Below are 13,591 nucleotides of genomic sequence, written 5' to 3'. Positions count from 1 at the left end.
GGATTGTGCATTTGTAAAAAAGGTCTGGAGAGAGATGCAATGGTTTCTATTGAGGTTCATCCAGAGCAGTGCGGTGACACAGGACTTTGTGCTCTCTGGGATGTTCCCAGGGACACACACCGAGACAAACATCAACTGCAGCTGGAGGATCATCAACTCGGTGAAAGAAGTTATTTGGTCTGCCAGAAACTTGTTGGTTTTCCAGTGGTGGAAAGAGTTGTCCCCGACCATTTGTTGCAGACTGGCACATTCCAAAGTCCAGGACTATGTGCTGGGGGATACACTAAAGCTTGGGGCAGCTGCCGCAAAGGCGCAATGGGGAAAGGTCACTGTCTGAGACCTTTCTGCCATAGTGCACTGAAGGGCTGGGAATTGTATAGACCCCTCAGGCTGTACGGCTCACAATGAATATATGCATTGAATACTATTATAATTGTATTGAAGCTCCTTAGAGTGCAACATGATGTATGTTGATAACTCCAACACCATTGCACTGTCTGTAATGGCCATATTGAAATGATTGTAATATTCATTGATTGTATTGATGCATCTCGTGATCCATGTGTAAAAGTTGAATCTGATTGCACTTTTTGCGATGGCGATTTAGAAATATTTTGTCATTTTGTTCCAAATATTGGATGAATAAAGTATATTTTTGCAAAAAAAAATTGTAAATAAACTTTAAGTTTCCACCCAAGAAGTGTCTGCTGATCAACTTTATCACTAATAGTACAACTCAGCCACCCTACAACAGAAGAGTCTAAAGGTATTTAGTACAATCAAGTGTTGGACAGACTCTTGAGATAAGCTTTGGCACATAAATGGCCTGAAAAGTGTCTTCCAGCATATTTCCTAATTTGATTAACATAATTCTGAGTATGTTTTTGTTAAGGTTTTGTTCATATGGACTGTTGGAGATTAATTGGATTCATAGGTGGTTTAAACAGCTGACTGGCCAAAATGATGTGCAAACTCCACCTGGTTAATTTTTGTTGATGTTTTGTGTGTTTAAAATGGTTATACATTTAATTAACAGACCTGATACTAATTTTTGCCTCCATTTGCTAAACCAAATACAGTTTGTGAAAATGAGGATAATTTATATTTCAATGCCCAAAGACAGAATTTGAAATTCACACTTTTTGAAATATATCTATTAATTTGTGCTGAATTATGTTCCGAAGTCTGCCTAAAACTACTTTGCATTGATGCAAAAACAGCAGGGGAACTGTAGCCAAAAGTAAACAAGCTGAAAAGGAAAAAGAAAAGAGATTATATGAATGGTAAGTATACCATTAATGAGGTGCAGTTTACTCCAATTGAGCGTTGAGAAGATTGGCAATGATGCCTTTGGCCCTGGCACCAATTCCATCCTTGTCTCTCTGGCCACTCTCAGGCTGAACCAGACTGTTTGTAACCTGTTGTCCATGACCTTGATCTGAGTTTTCATTCCATAGCCTCCCCATCACCAAGACTGTCTACTTCCACCTCTGTAACATTGCCAATCTCCACACCTGCCTCAGCTAATCTACATGGTTAGAGGGGTGGGGGGGCGGGGCTAGGAGGGGGAGTTTTCTCAGAGAGCTGGAGGCAGCTTTGGAAATGGAAAGTCTAGCAAATTCACGCCAGAGGGTGATGTGCCAGTTGCCTGACTTGCTGCCCCTTCACGATTTTTCTGGAGGAGGCTTCATGAAGCTGACAATTTCCTGCTGAGTGTCATTGAGATTGCAATCAACCCAGTTAAGGAGTCACTTGATGGTGCTAATTGGCAACGCACAGCAAGTCAGCCAGTGCTGTAGGGGCCCCCACTATATCCACACCCCAGAACTTAAAAGAAGGCTGTTGCACAGTAGGCTGTGTTACATATGAAGGCTATTTAAATAATACCAGCAGAAAACGGAAGGGCTGCTGCCTTCCAATCTGCCGCTTTGGTTTCAGCAGTGCTCCCACTGGTCACACATTGAGGGCTACCGCCATCCTCCTGCAGTGGGCCACACTGTCCTGAGCTCCCACCCCCACAACCCACCTGCTATCTCCAGTTGGTCAGTGAATGAGAAGGCAACCTGCTAATTGTCTGCCCGTAAGATTGCTCTGGTGGGCGCACTACTGAGGCAACCGAAAGTTGTCTCAAAGCCTGAGAATTTTATGAATCCAAAAGATTCTGACCATACATCCCTGCTTTTATTACCTCCAGACTTGACTACTCCAATACTCTCATTTCAGGCTTCCCATCTTCCAAAGAAAGCAACAGAGGAAATGAAACAAATCTGGTCAATGCTGCACTTATCTTGGCTCTAGTTATTAATGTCCCTAAAATTATATCCATGTTGCTCCTTTATTACCTCCATATTATCTTCTTTAAATGATGAAGTGTCTGTGTATTACAAGATACTCAGCAAGTGAAAATTGTGATAATGCATTTCTGCTCAGACTATCAAAAATGCCACAGGGAATGCGCCTAAGAAGGCTAATCCCATGGTGGTCCACATTAAAAAAAAGCAAACCATTCTTAACAGCTGAGCTGTCAGTGGAAGAACATTAAGCAGAGCAGAAAGCAGAAGGAAAGCAAATTTCATCCGCAAGTAAATTAAAATGCAATTCAGCAAAGTAAAATACAAGAAAAAATTAATTGCAAAGCAAGTTCAGAATCTCATATTTTATGATGAGCTCTTACAATATGGCTTAATGATTCAATTCTGCACGTCACATTGGAATCTAATCTAATCTTTGTCAGCCACATATTTGTGAGAAGATTCTGCATGTTACAGAAATGCAAGCATAATTACAATGTTTTTATGGTGATACGCTTGAATAAAAGCAGACACTTCAGTGCCATGCTGAGAGATGCTTAGACTATGGCAGGCCTGTATTTTAGGTGAGACTGTCCTCTCATGGACACTTGCACTACTTACACTATTCAAAAAAGAGCAGAGAAATTCTTCTGGTATCTTGGCCAATATTTCTCCTCCAACCTTTGTTTGCATTGCATCACTTTTAGCGGTGCTGCACAGACTGTCAATTTCTATGGGGGTAGGCACCACTGTGGGTCACTTGCTATGCAGCCTGCATGCTATTCTTCAATGATATCACCTGAAATACTGTGAGGACCGCTCAGGTAGTGGCCCTTGGCACTGTTTACCCTGGGTATTCAATGTAAGTCTGTGTCCGGACGTGTTTGGTGGTGTGAGCGGACAATATTGTGCACTCGGTTTCATGACATCATGAAACCATTTCACGATCGTCCGCTCAGCCCGCCGATGGTGGGCCTCTTTTCCAGCCACCGGACGTTGGGAATCTCATGGTAGTATGTCAACATATCATTATTAGGCCAACCCACTGGAATTATTCCCCCCACCGCCGAATCGTCTGTCCACATTGGCGGGAAAGCACACCGACGTGTTTCACAACAGCATATGAAAGGCGTGCATTTGGCAGGCTGCAGTTTGTGGGGAACCTGGAGGTGAGTGCACAGGAATGATGTGCAGCACTCGCCAGGGTTGTCTGTTGGACTTCAAGCTTAAGGAGCATTGGGGGGTTCAAGGGCAGCCCTGCTGTTGAATAGAGCGCACAAGCATTCGGGGTGAGGGGTAGGGCGGGGTCAAGATGGAAGCAGCCACGCATTAGGGAAGCCTGTATAAAGTGACCATTCCTCTGCAGCTGAAACAGTTCAGGCACAATCACATTGACATGATTGGAGCTGGGCTTCTAGCTTATCTGCCCACTCAAGCAATGTGGAGGATCAAAGTGCCACCAAGTGCTCCAGAGCTTTTCACCCTCTCGGCCCAGACTGCAAAATCATGAGACTTTTAGTGTACTGAAGAACAATTGGATGACTGCACACATTGTACAATCTCCTCGCTAAAGCTGGCCATGGAGCAGTCACTGCTGGAGACGCTCACAGCCCCTTGCAATGTCAGCATCCCATTTTGGATCAGTCTCCCTGATGGTTCAAGCTGACAGTGTAGCCTTGCAATACTGGTTAGGAGAATGCCTGTGCCTGAGCTGAGAGCACAGCATGCAGTCCAATGGGCAAAAACTGCCACCAATCGGTCAGGTGGAGTGGGGCAGAGGTGGATGGGGTTTCAGGCAGCCATGCAGCACACTAATCTCTGGCCATCCAACTGGTAGCTAGCACTCTCCGGAAAGCATTAAGGGGCCTTCACACTTAACCAGGACAGGGTCTTAGTATATCCATTCTAACCACGTGTCTCTCTCTCTTTCAACCTGCAGGAGGAGTATATCATGATCATGGAACCTGGTGAACTAGATGTATGCCTGATGGCCTACAGAGGGCAAAGAGAACGGAGGAGACAGCAACTGAGGTGCCTGGCTCCGCAGAGGCAGGAGCAGCTACCTCAGGAAGAAGGGGCAGCTGGGGCTCCCGCACACACCACCCAAGAGCCACAGCGAGCCATCGCTGGTTGGTGCCTAGCAACAGCTAGGCTCTATAGATGCTGCTTTTCTTTCCTGCAGATGACCGAGAACCAGTATCGCCAAAGACTGCCCATGTCTAGGGAATTGGTTGGTCACATCTGCCACTTACTGCAGGATTTGGCACCACAGGGAAGTGGAGGGCATCGACTGTTAGTGTCTGTGCAAGTGACTGTGGCGTTCAATTTCCATACCAGTGGCTCCTTTCAGGGCTCCACAGGTGACCTCTGTGGGATCTCACAAGCCTCCACCCACAAATACATCCATGAGGTCAGAGATGCCACCTTCGTGAGGGCACACAACTTTGTGCATTTCACCCGGGAACCAGGACAGCCAGAATGCAAGAGCGATTGGATTCGCCCAAATCTCAGGTTTCCCACGGGTGCAGGGTACGATTGACTGCACTCATGTGGTGCTCAGATCTCCATTGCAATACGTGGTGAATTACATCAATTGCAAGGGGTTCCACTTGGTGAATGTGCAGCTGGTATGTGACCACCACAAATGCATCCTGCAGGTGTGCGCACAGTTTCCAGGGAGTGTCCTTGACTCCTACATCCTCAATCGGTCACAGATCCCTGAAGTCCACAGGGTCCACAGAAGCTGCAGGGATGGCTACTGGGGGACAAGACCGTGGCTGATGACAACCATGTGGCGGCCTCAGAGTGCAGGCTCATGCTGCAACCCGCAATTTGGTGGAGCAGACCATCGGGATGCTGAAGATGAGGTTCTGGTGCCAGGACTGGTCTGGTGGAGCCCTGCAATATAGAGGGTGTCAAGCATCGTTGTCGTCTGCTGCGCCCTTTACAACCTGGCGCTGCAACCGGGAGAGGAGCTGGCTGAGGAGGAGATGGAAGAGCTGGAGGTCCAAAACAGCGAGTAGAGCCGGGAGCTCAGTTTAAAACAGCGAGGAGAGCCGGGAGTTCAGTTTAAAACAGCGAGGAGACCCGGGAGTTCACTTTAAAACAGCGAGGAGAGCCGAGTTATCTCTTCCATGTCTCTTTTGATTGGCCAAGTGGTTTAAATCAGGAGTCATTATTACATTAAAGAGTACAATTAAGAAATTCACTTTCAAAATATTTAACATCCAAATTAATTAATTAAATAGAATAGAGATGGCTGGGCAGGCGATGTGTTGCAGCTGTAGTATGTGGGAGCAGGTGAACGCAAATGCAATCCACAGTAACCACATCTACAGCAAGTGTTGGCTACTCGAGGAGCTTCGGCTCAGAGTTGGTGAGTGAGCTGGAGTCCGAGCTGCAGGCACTGTGACACACCAGGGAGGGGGAGAGTTACCTGGAAACTGTGTTTCAGGAGACAGTCATGCCTCTTAGATTAATTACATCAAATTTGGTCCGTGGTCAGAGACAGGAGGGTGTGACAGCGAGTGAGGCAGGTATGGAAATCCAGAATTTAGCTTTGAAGGAGACTCAGCCAATGTCCTTGTCCAATAGATATGAGGCTCATGCTCCCTGATGTGGAAGAGGGCACAGACTGCAGGGAGGATGAGCGAACTGACCACAGTACCATGTTACAGAGCGCCATTCAAGTGGGGGAATAAAAGAGAAATGTAATAGTAATAGAGGATAGCATAGTTAGGGGAATAGGTACTGTTCTCTGCAGCAAAGGCAGAGAGTCCCGAAGGCTGTGTTGTCTACCTGGAGCCAAGCTTAAGGACATCTCTTCCGGCTTGGAGGCAAACTTGGAGTGGGAGGGGAAGGATCCAATTGTTGTGGTTCACATAGGTTCCAACGACATAGGTAGAATTAGGAAAGAGGTTCTGCTGAGGGACTATGAGCAGCTCAGGGCTAAATTAAAAAGCAGAGCCACAAAGGATTAGTACCTGAGCCAAATGCAAATTGGCGTAGGGTAAATAAGATTAAAGAGGTAAAAGTGGCTCAAAGATTGGTGTGGGAGAAATGGGTTCTGATTCATAGGGCACTGGCACCAGTACTGCGGAAGGAGAGAGCTGCTCCATTGGGACCATGCTGGGACCAGTGTCGGGTGAATCATATAACTCGGGTTGTCGATAGGACTTTAAACTATTTAGTGGGGAGGGGAGGGTTCAATTGAAAGGAAGTTTAAAAAATCAAAAAGAAACAAGAGAGCAGAGCTGCAGGGTAGTGAAGAGGCGAATGATAATCAAAGTGTGACAGGAAGGGGCAGAAAATATAAGCAGAAGAGTGCAGCAGAAATTAGAACCAGAATGAGTAATAAAATGGTAAAAAGTCAAAGCTTAAGGCTCTTTATCTGAATGCATGAAGTATTTGTAACAAGATAGATGATTTGACGGCACAAATAGAAATAAATGAATATGATCTGATAGCTATACAGAGATATGGTTGCGGTGTGACCAAGACTGGGAACTCAATATTCAAGGGTATTCAAGATTTTGGAAAAATAGGCAAAAAGGAAAAGGAGGTGTTGTAGCTTTGTTAATAAAGGAAGGTATCAGTTGTGAGTCGTGGAATAGGTGCAATAGATCGTGATGTGGAATCAGTTTGGGTGGAAATAAGGAATAGCAAGGGGAAGAACTCATGGGTGGGAGTCATCTGTAGGCCCCTGAACAGTTACCTCACTGTAGGACAAAATTTAAATCAGGAAATAATGGAGGTGTGTAAGAAGGGTGCGACAATTGTCATTGGTGATTTTAATCTGCATATTGACTGGACAAAGCAGATTGGCAGGGGTAATATTGAAGATAAATTTGTAGAGTGCATCAGGGATTGTTTCTTAGAGCAATACGTTGCAGAACCTACCTGGGTAAAGGTTATTTTAGATCTAGTAATGTGTAATGAGGTGGAATTAATAAGATATATCATAGTTAAGGATCTTCTAGGGGATAGCGATCACAGCATGGTAGAATTTTAAATTCAGTTTGAGGGCAAACAACTTGGGTCTCAAATCAGTTTCCTCAACTTAAATAAGGGCAATTACAGGGGTATGAAGAAAGAGTTGCCTAAAGCGGGCTGGGGAAAATAGACTAAGTGGAAGGTCAGTGAATGAGCAGTGGCAGACTTTAAGCAGATAATTCATAATGCTCAGTAAAAATTTATCCCGCTCAAAGAGAAGGACTCGATGAGAAGGATGAACCACCCGTTGTTAATAAAGGTGGTCAAGGAGAGTATCCTATCAAAAACTAAAGCACATAAAACGGCGAAAACTAGTGGTAGGCCAGAGGAATGGGAATTTTTTAGGAACCAGCAGCGAATGACTAAAAAGCTAATAAAGAGGGAGAAAATTGATTATGAAAGTAAATTGACAAGAAATATAAAAACAAACAGCAAGAGCTTCTATGGGTATATGGGTGGCTAAAGTGAGCATGGGACTCTTGGAGGATGCGATTGGAGAATTGATAATGGGGAACAAGGAAATGGCAGATAATTTTCATGGTGGGGACACTATAAACATCTCAAAGATATCAGATAAGCAAAGAATTAATGGGAGGAAAGATCTTGTAACAGTCTCTATCACGAGGGACAAAGTATTTGACAAACTAATGGGACTAAAGGCAGACAAGTCACCAGGACCTGATGGCCTATATCCAAGGGTTTTAAAGGAAGTGGTTGCAGAGATAGTGGAGGCATTGGTCGAAATACTCCAGAATTCCCTGGATTCCAGGAGAGTCCCAGCAGATTGGAAACTGCTAATGTGATGCCCCTGTTCAAGAAGGGAGGGAGACAAAAAGCAGGAAACTATAGGCCAGTCAGCCTAACATCTGTCATTGGGAAAATGCTAGAGTCTATTATTAAGTAAGAAATAGCAGGACATTTGGAAAAGCTTAACACAATCAAACAGAGTCAATGTGGTTTTGTGAAAGGGAAATTATGTTTGACAAATTTGCTAGAGTATGTTGAGGATATAACAAGCAGAATTGATAAAGGGGAACCGGTAGATGCAGTGTATTTGGATTTCCAGAGGGCATTCAGTAAGACGTCACATAAAAGGTTATTACACAAGATAGGAGCTCATAGTGTTGGGGGTAATGCATTAGCATGGATTGAGGATTGGTTAACACACAGAAGACAGAGAGTCGGGATTAATGCATCTTTTTCAGGTTGGAAAGACGTAAGTAGTGAAGTGCCACAAGGATCAGTCCTAGGGCCTCAATTATTTACTATCTAAATGACTTAGAGGAGGCGGCGGAGTGCAATGTATCCAAATGTGCTGAAGATACAAAAATAGGTGGGATGGCATGTTGTGATGAGAACATAAGAAATCTGCAAGGGGATATAGATAGGTTGAGTGAGTGGTCAAAAACTTGGCAGAGGGAGTTTAATGTAGAGAATCGTGAGGTCATGCATTTTGCTAGGAAGAATCAAAAGACAGACTATTATTTAAATGGAGACTCCAAAAAAGTGCAGCACAGAGGGGTCTGGTTGTTCATCTGCATGAAATGCAAAAAGTTAACATGCAGGTGCAGCAAGTGGTTGAGAAGGCAAATGGAATTTTGGCCTGTATTGCTAGGGGGCTGGAGTTTAAAAATAGGGAAGTCTTATTACAACTGAACAGGGTGTTGGTGAGGCTGCACTTGGAGTACTGTGTACAGCTTTGGTCCCGGTATTTAAGAAAGGGTATACAGGCATTGTAGGCATTTCAAAAGAGATTCACTAGGCAGATTCCTGAGATGAAGGATTGACTTATCAAGAATGGCTAAACAGGTTAGACCTTTATTCATTAGAGTTTAGAAGAATGAGAGGTGATCGTATTGAAATGTACAAGTCTCTGAGGGGGCTTGACAGGGTAGCTGTTGAGAAGATGTTTCCACTAGTGGGGGAATCTCGAACTAGGGGACATGGTTACAGAATAAGGGGACACTCATTTAAAATTGAGATGTGAAGGAATTTCTTCTCTTAGAGGGTGGTGAATGTCTGGAATTCTCTACCCCAGAGACTTATGGAGGCTAGATCACTGAAAGTATTTGAAGAGGAGGTAGATAGATTTTTGAAATATCGGGGAGTTGAGGGCTAAGAGGAGCTGGCATGAAAGAGGAGTTGAGGCAGGGTAGGCTTGAGGGGCCGAATGGCATACTTCTGCTCCTATTTCTTATGTTCTTATGTCTCCTCCGATGAAGAGGAATGAGGGTGAGGAGGTCCTTGACAGCGATGACAACGGGATGGCGCATTCGCACTGGCTAGACGAGACAGGCACGCTCGGGAGGCCCTCATAGCCGCTATTTTTCTGGAGGATGATGATGACATGCAGTGAAGTGACCCTATAGATACTCACATTGCATCTGTGAACATTTGACTCCAGTCTGGCTTATGGCAGCCAGAATACCCTCTGTGATAATGGTCCTGTCATGGAGACGCAGTGGAGGCCCTAATAGTTGCTTAATTGCAGGAGGATGATGATGACATGCAGTGAGGACACTCCATAAATTTTCACATAGCCTCTGAGAATGGCTGACGCCTAACTGGTCGAAGGCAGCTCACTTGTGCTCTGCGACCAGGGTCATATCATAGAGGTGCAGCCATGAAACTTTAGAAGCATTTGATCCTTTGTTCACTTTTAGCACCTGAGTCCTTCAGGAGCACAGAGTCACTAGTCACAGGTGCTGAAAAGGTGGGGCCAGCCCCACCTTAAAGATGCTGAGAGCACATAGAGAGTATGACGGAACTCTGTGACGCCTGCCCATGACATTCTGGCAGCAATGATAAGCAATGTCAGGGTGCAGGGATCAGTAATGTGTCCAAGGAGTGAGGCCGGACCATCACTTTAGTCTGAAGGCTGCACAAAGCACAGGGCAGAGGCCCTGGACTGAAACACCTGCCTTTATCTTGTGCAGAAAGGTTTCACAACTGTGTGGCATGAACACTGCTCATCAAAACAAGGAGTCATACGCAGGGAGACGTTCCTGGGAGTTTATTTACAGCAGTAAATAGTATGTACTAGTGATTAACACTCTAATTCTTGTTAACTTTCCTAATCCTGCAACTACGTCTTGATGCTCCTCGGACATCCACAGCGGAGGTGGAGGCAGCCTGCTGACTGTGACGCACTGTCTGTGGTGACCTTGGTGGGTGTCCTCTGGAGGGTCAAGACTTGCTTTTGGGTCTTGCTGTGTAGCAGTGGCACCCTCCACAGCCTATGGAGCTGGAGCTGCTGAGGTCACAGGAAGAGAGGATTCAGATGGGCCAAAGTCACCTGGATGGGTGGCCCTGGGGTGTGCACTTACTGACCCTCCTCCCCACGGCTGCCCCAGGACCCCAGGCTGACTCCTTGAGGAGAAGGGGTAGCTATGGTGAGATTGTGCCCAGCACCCCTCTCGCATAAACATTACTGGGGGCCAACTATGGCATCAGCGATGGAGTTGAGCCCGCACAGCAGTGCTGGAGTGATATCCTGGACCAAGGTCGCCATCCTACCAGTGTTGACCTCAATGCGTTGGCATGCCGGTGCTGTCACCTCAGAGCGAAGGCGAACGGACTCCTCCATCATGCCTTGCAATCTGATGAGTGCAGCGGACATCCCTTCCTGAGCTTGCCTTTGCAGCTCCAGCAACTGTGACATGACCAAGTCCTGAGGCTCATTATCTGACTCGGACTCAGCAAATTTCTAGCCTCCAGCAATCATCCGAGTGCTGGACACCAGGGAAGTCCCTGATGCCGCCTTCTGTGGATCAGACCGTGCAATCTGCTCACCAGATTATGATCCCGAGGCTATTCTAAAGCTAGGTGCCACCTGTGTCTCTGTGCTGGTGGAGGGTGTGGGTGAGCGCTGTGATGAGACTTCAAGGATGGTGGCTTAAAATTCCTCTTCAGAGTTTTCTTCAGGGCTTGATTGGAGGCCCTGGGTCATGTTTCCAGATGTGCCTGTGGAAGCAAGGGGAGATAATTACTGCCTGGCAGTGGCCTGTAAAACAGGACACATCACTCACAGCATGGTTGTCTGATAGATGTTGCACTGGTGGATCCTCACTTGGTAGAACACTGCCAACCTCACCGTCAGAACAGGAACGGTCCAGGTCATCACCGGCCAGCTGGATGGCACTGTTTTCTAAGTCCATGAGGACCTTGATGTCAGGCATTCCTCCACTGGTTTGTGACCTCTCCCTCTTCTTGTATGCCAACTTGTCCTGCATGAATAGAGGGCTTGATTGGCGAGGACGCCTGCCAGGCTAGATGATAAGTATGCCTGGCATGTGTGGGTGGTGAGTGGTCCCATGCATGAGGTGAGGACAATGAAGGTGTGTGCGAGAGTGTGAATGGTGATGTCCCTTGAACTGGCAGTGAATGAGGGCCCTGTGGATATGTGATGGGTTTGTGAGTGTGTGAGTTGAGAGTGATGAGAAGAGTGACTTACCCTGGCAGAACAGAGGAGATCATTCATCCTCTTGCAGCACTGGGTGACTGTCCTCTTTTGACGCACGTTGGCACTGACCACCACTGTCGCCACCTCCCAAAGCCTGGTTGGTCACTCCGCTGCCCACCTGCAGCCAGAGCAAGGGTAGAGGACATCTCGGCAGGACTCCACGGTATCCAGAAGGCGTTTCAGTCTTTTTGCCTTTCATGGACATCTTCCCTGCAGCAGTCGTGGGCTGGAAGCACTGAGATGTGTGCACGCGGCTGGACTTTAAATATGGCACCCGGGGTGATGAAGCGGTGAGGTGATGGCGGGCAGGCCCTCATTCGAAGGAGAGTCCACCCACCAGGAAACGGCAGGTTTCCCGGGAATGCATAAATAACATGACGGGTTTGGGACGATACGGTGTGGCCTGCTACTGCACTTAGTTCAAATCTGGGACAATCCCGCTCCATGTATTTCATTCCAGTTTGTCAGACCTTGCTTTATGGGCAAATTGACTGCCACATTTTCCTACCTGGGGTGTCTTGAGGCCATGAAAGGCAAGGTATAAATGCAAGTTTTTTTTTCCTTTTAAAATAAACTTTAGAGGAAAATTGTTGTGAGAAATCCAGCTCCATAATTTTACCATATTGTTTATATGGAACTTCTTTAACAATTTTAATTCACAATCTGTACAGTTTGAAGAAGCTAAAATCATTTTGACATTCCTTTGTTTCTTTCTTATTTGTTTATACATTGTCAGGAGATCTTCAGCCCTCAGTAAGTCAGACAGAATGCTGTTTATAAGGTGAACCAGGCCTCTTTCATGTTGCAACACATATGTTAAATATGGATATCTTTTCGTAAGAATTGCAGCTAGGCCTATGCGATATAATTTTTAGATTTTAACGTTGGCTGCTTTTTTCGATGAGTTTCCCTTTGTCCTTCAAGATCGGTGCGTGGGTCAAATCTACAATTCTCAGGAGCCATTAAAATACTTATGATACAAGCATCTTTTCAACCTGTGTGACATATGATGGTACGTAATCATACTGTCAGCATACAATGAACAAGGTTTGCTTCTGTGCTCACCAGCCCATAATTTTTGACCCATTACAACAACAACTTACACTTATATGACACTTTTATTGTAATAAAACATTTCAAAATGTTTCAGTTAATATAAAATCATGAGTGGGTGAGTGTAGCAATGGAAGCCCCCAGACAACATTACATAGATTAAAGGTTATCCAATGGATTTCAGCTACCTGGACTTTCAAAAGAAATATCATAAAGGCCCTTATATAGGATTTTTGAAAAAAACTTTAAAGCTCATGAAATTCACTTCACATTAACTAACAGGGAATGGCTTCGAGATTGGACTGCAGCATTCATGCTTTTGTCCTCTCAGGATTTGGCATAATGTGCCGCAACTTCTTTAAGTCACCCATGTTTCACAGCCATAGAGCAAGGTGCTGAGTACACAGCCTTACAAACAATTAGCTTGATCCTAAGGGTCAACTTGATGTTTTCCTTTGCACATTTTGTGAGCCGGCCAAAGGTGGTAGCTGCTTCCCCAATGTGTCTATTGAGCCTTAAACCAGCTTATATTTCAGCTCTTTCCTGGACTCGAACTCAAGTTCTGTCGAAGGGTCATGAGGACTCGAAACGTCAACTCTTTTCTTCTCCGCCGATGCTGCCAGACCTGCTGAGTTTTTCCAGGTAATTCTGTTTTTGTTTTGGATTTCCAGCATCCGCAGTTTTTTTGTTTTTATCTCTGTGTCTATTGAGCTCTGCATCAAGGGACAGATTGTCAGGATGGACCCAAGATAGTAGAATTTGATAACCACTTCTAGTGGATATTATTTAGTGT

The sequence above is a fragment of the Carcharodon carcharias genome, chromosome 14, assembly GCF_017639515.1.
Source record: "Carcharodon carcharias isolate sCarCar2 chromosome 14, sCarCar2.pri, whole genome shotgun sequence".
Lineage (NCBI taxonomy): Eukaryota > Metazoa > Chordata > Chondrichthyes > Lamniformes > Lamnidae > Carcharodon > Carcharodon carcharias.
Note: the sequence above shows the minus strand (reverse complement) of the source record.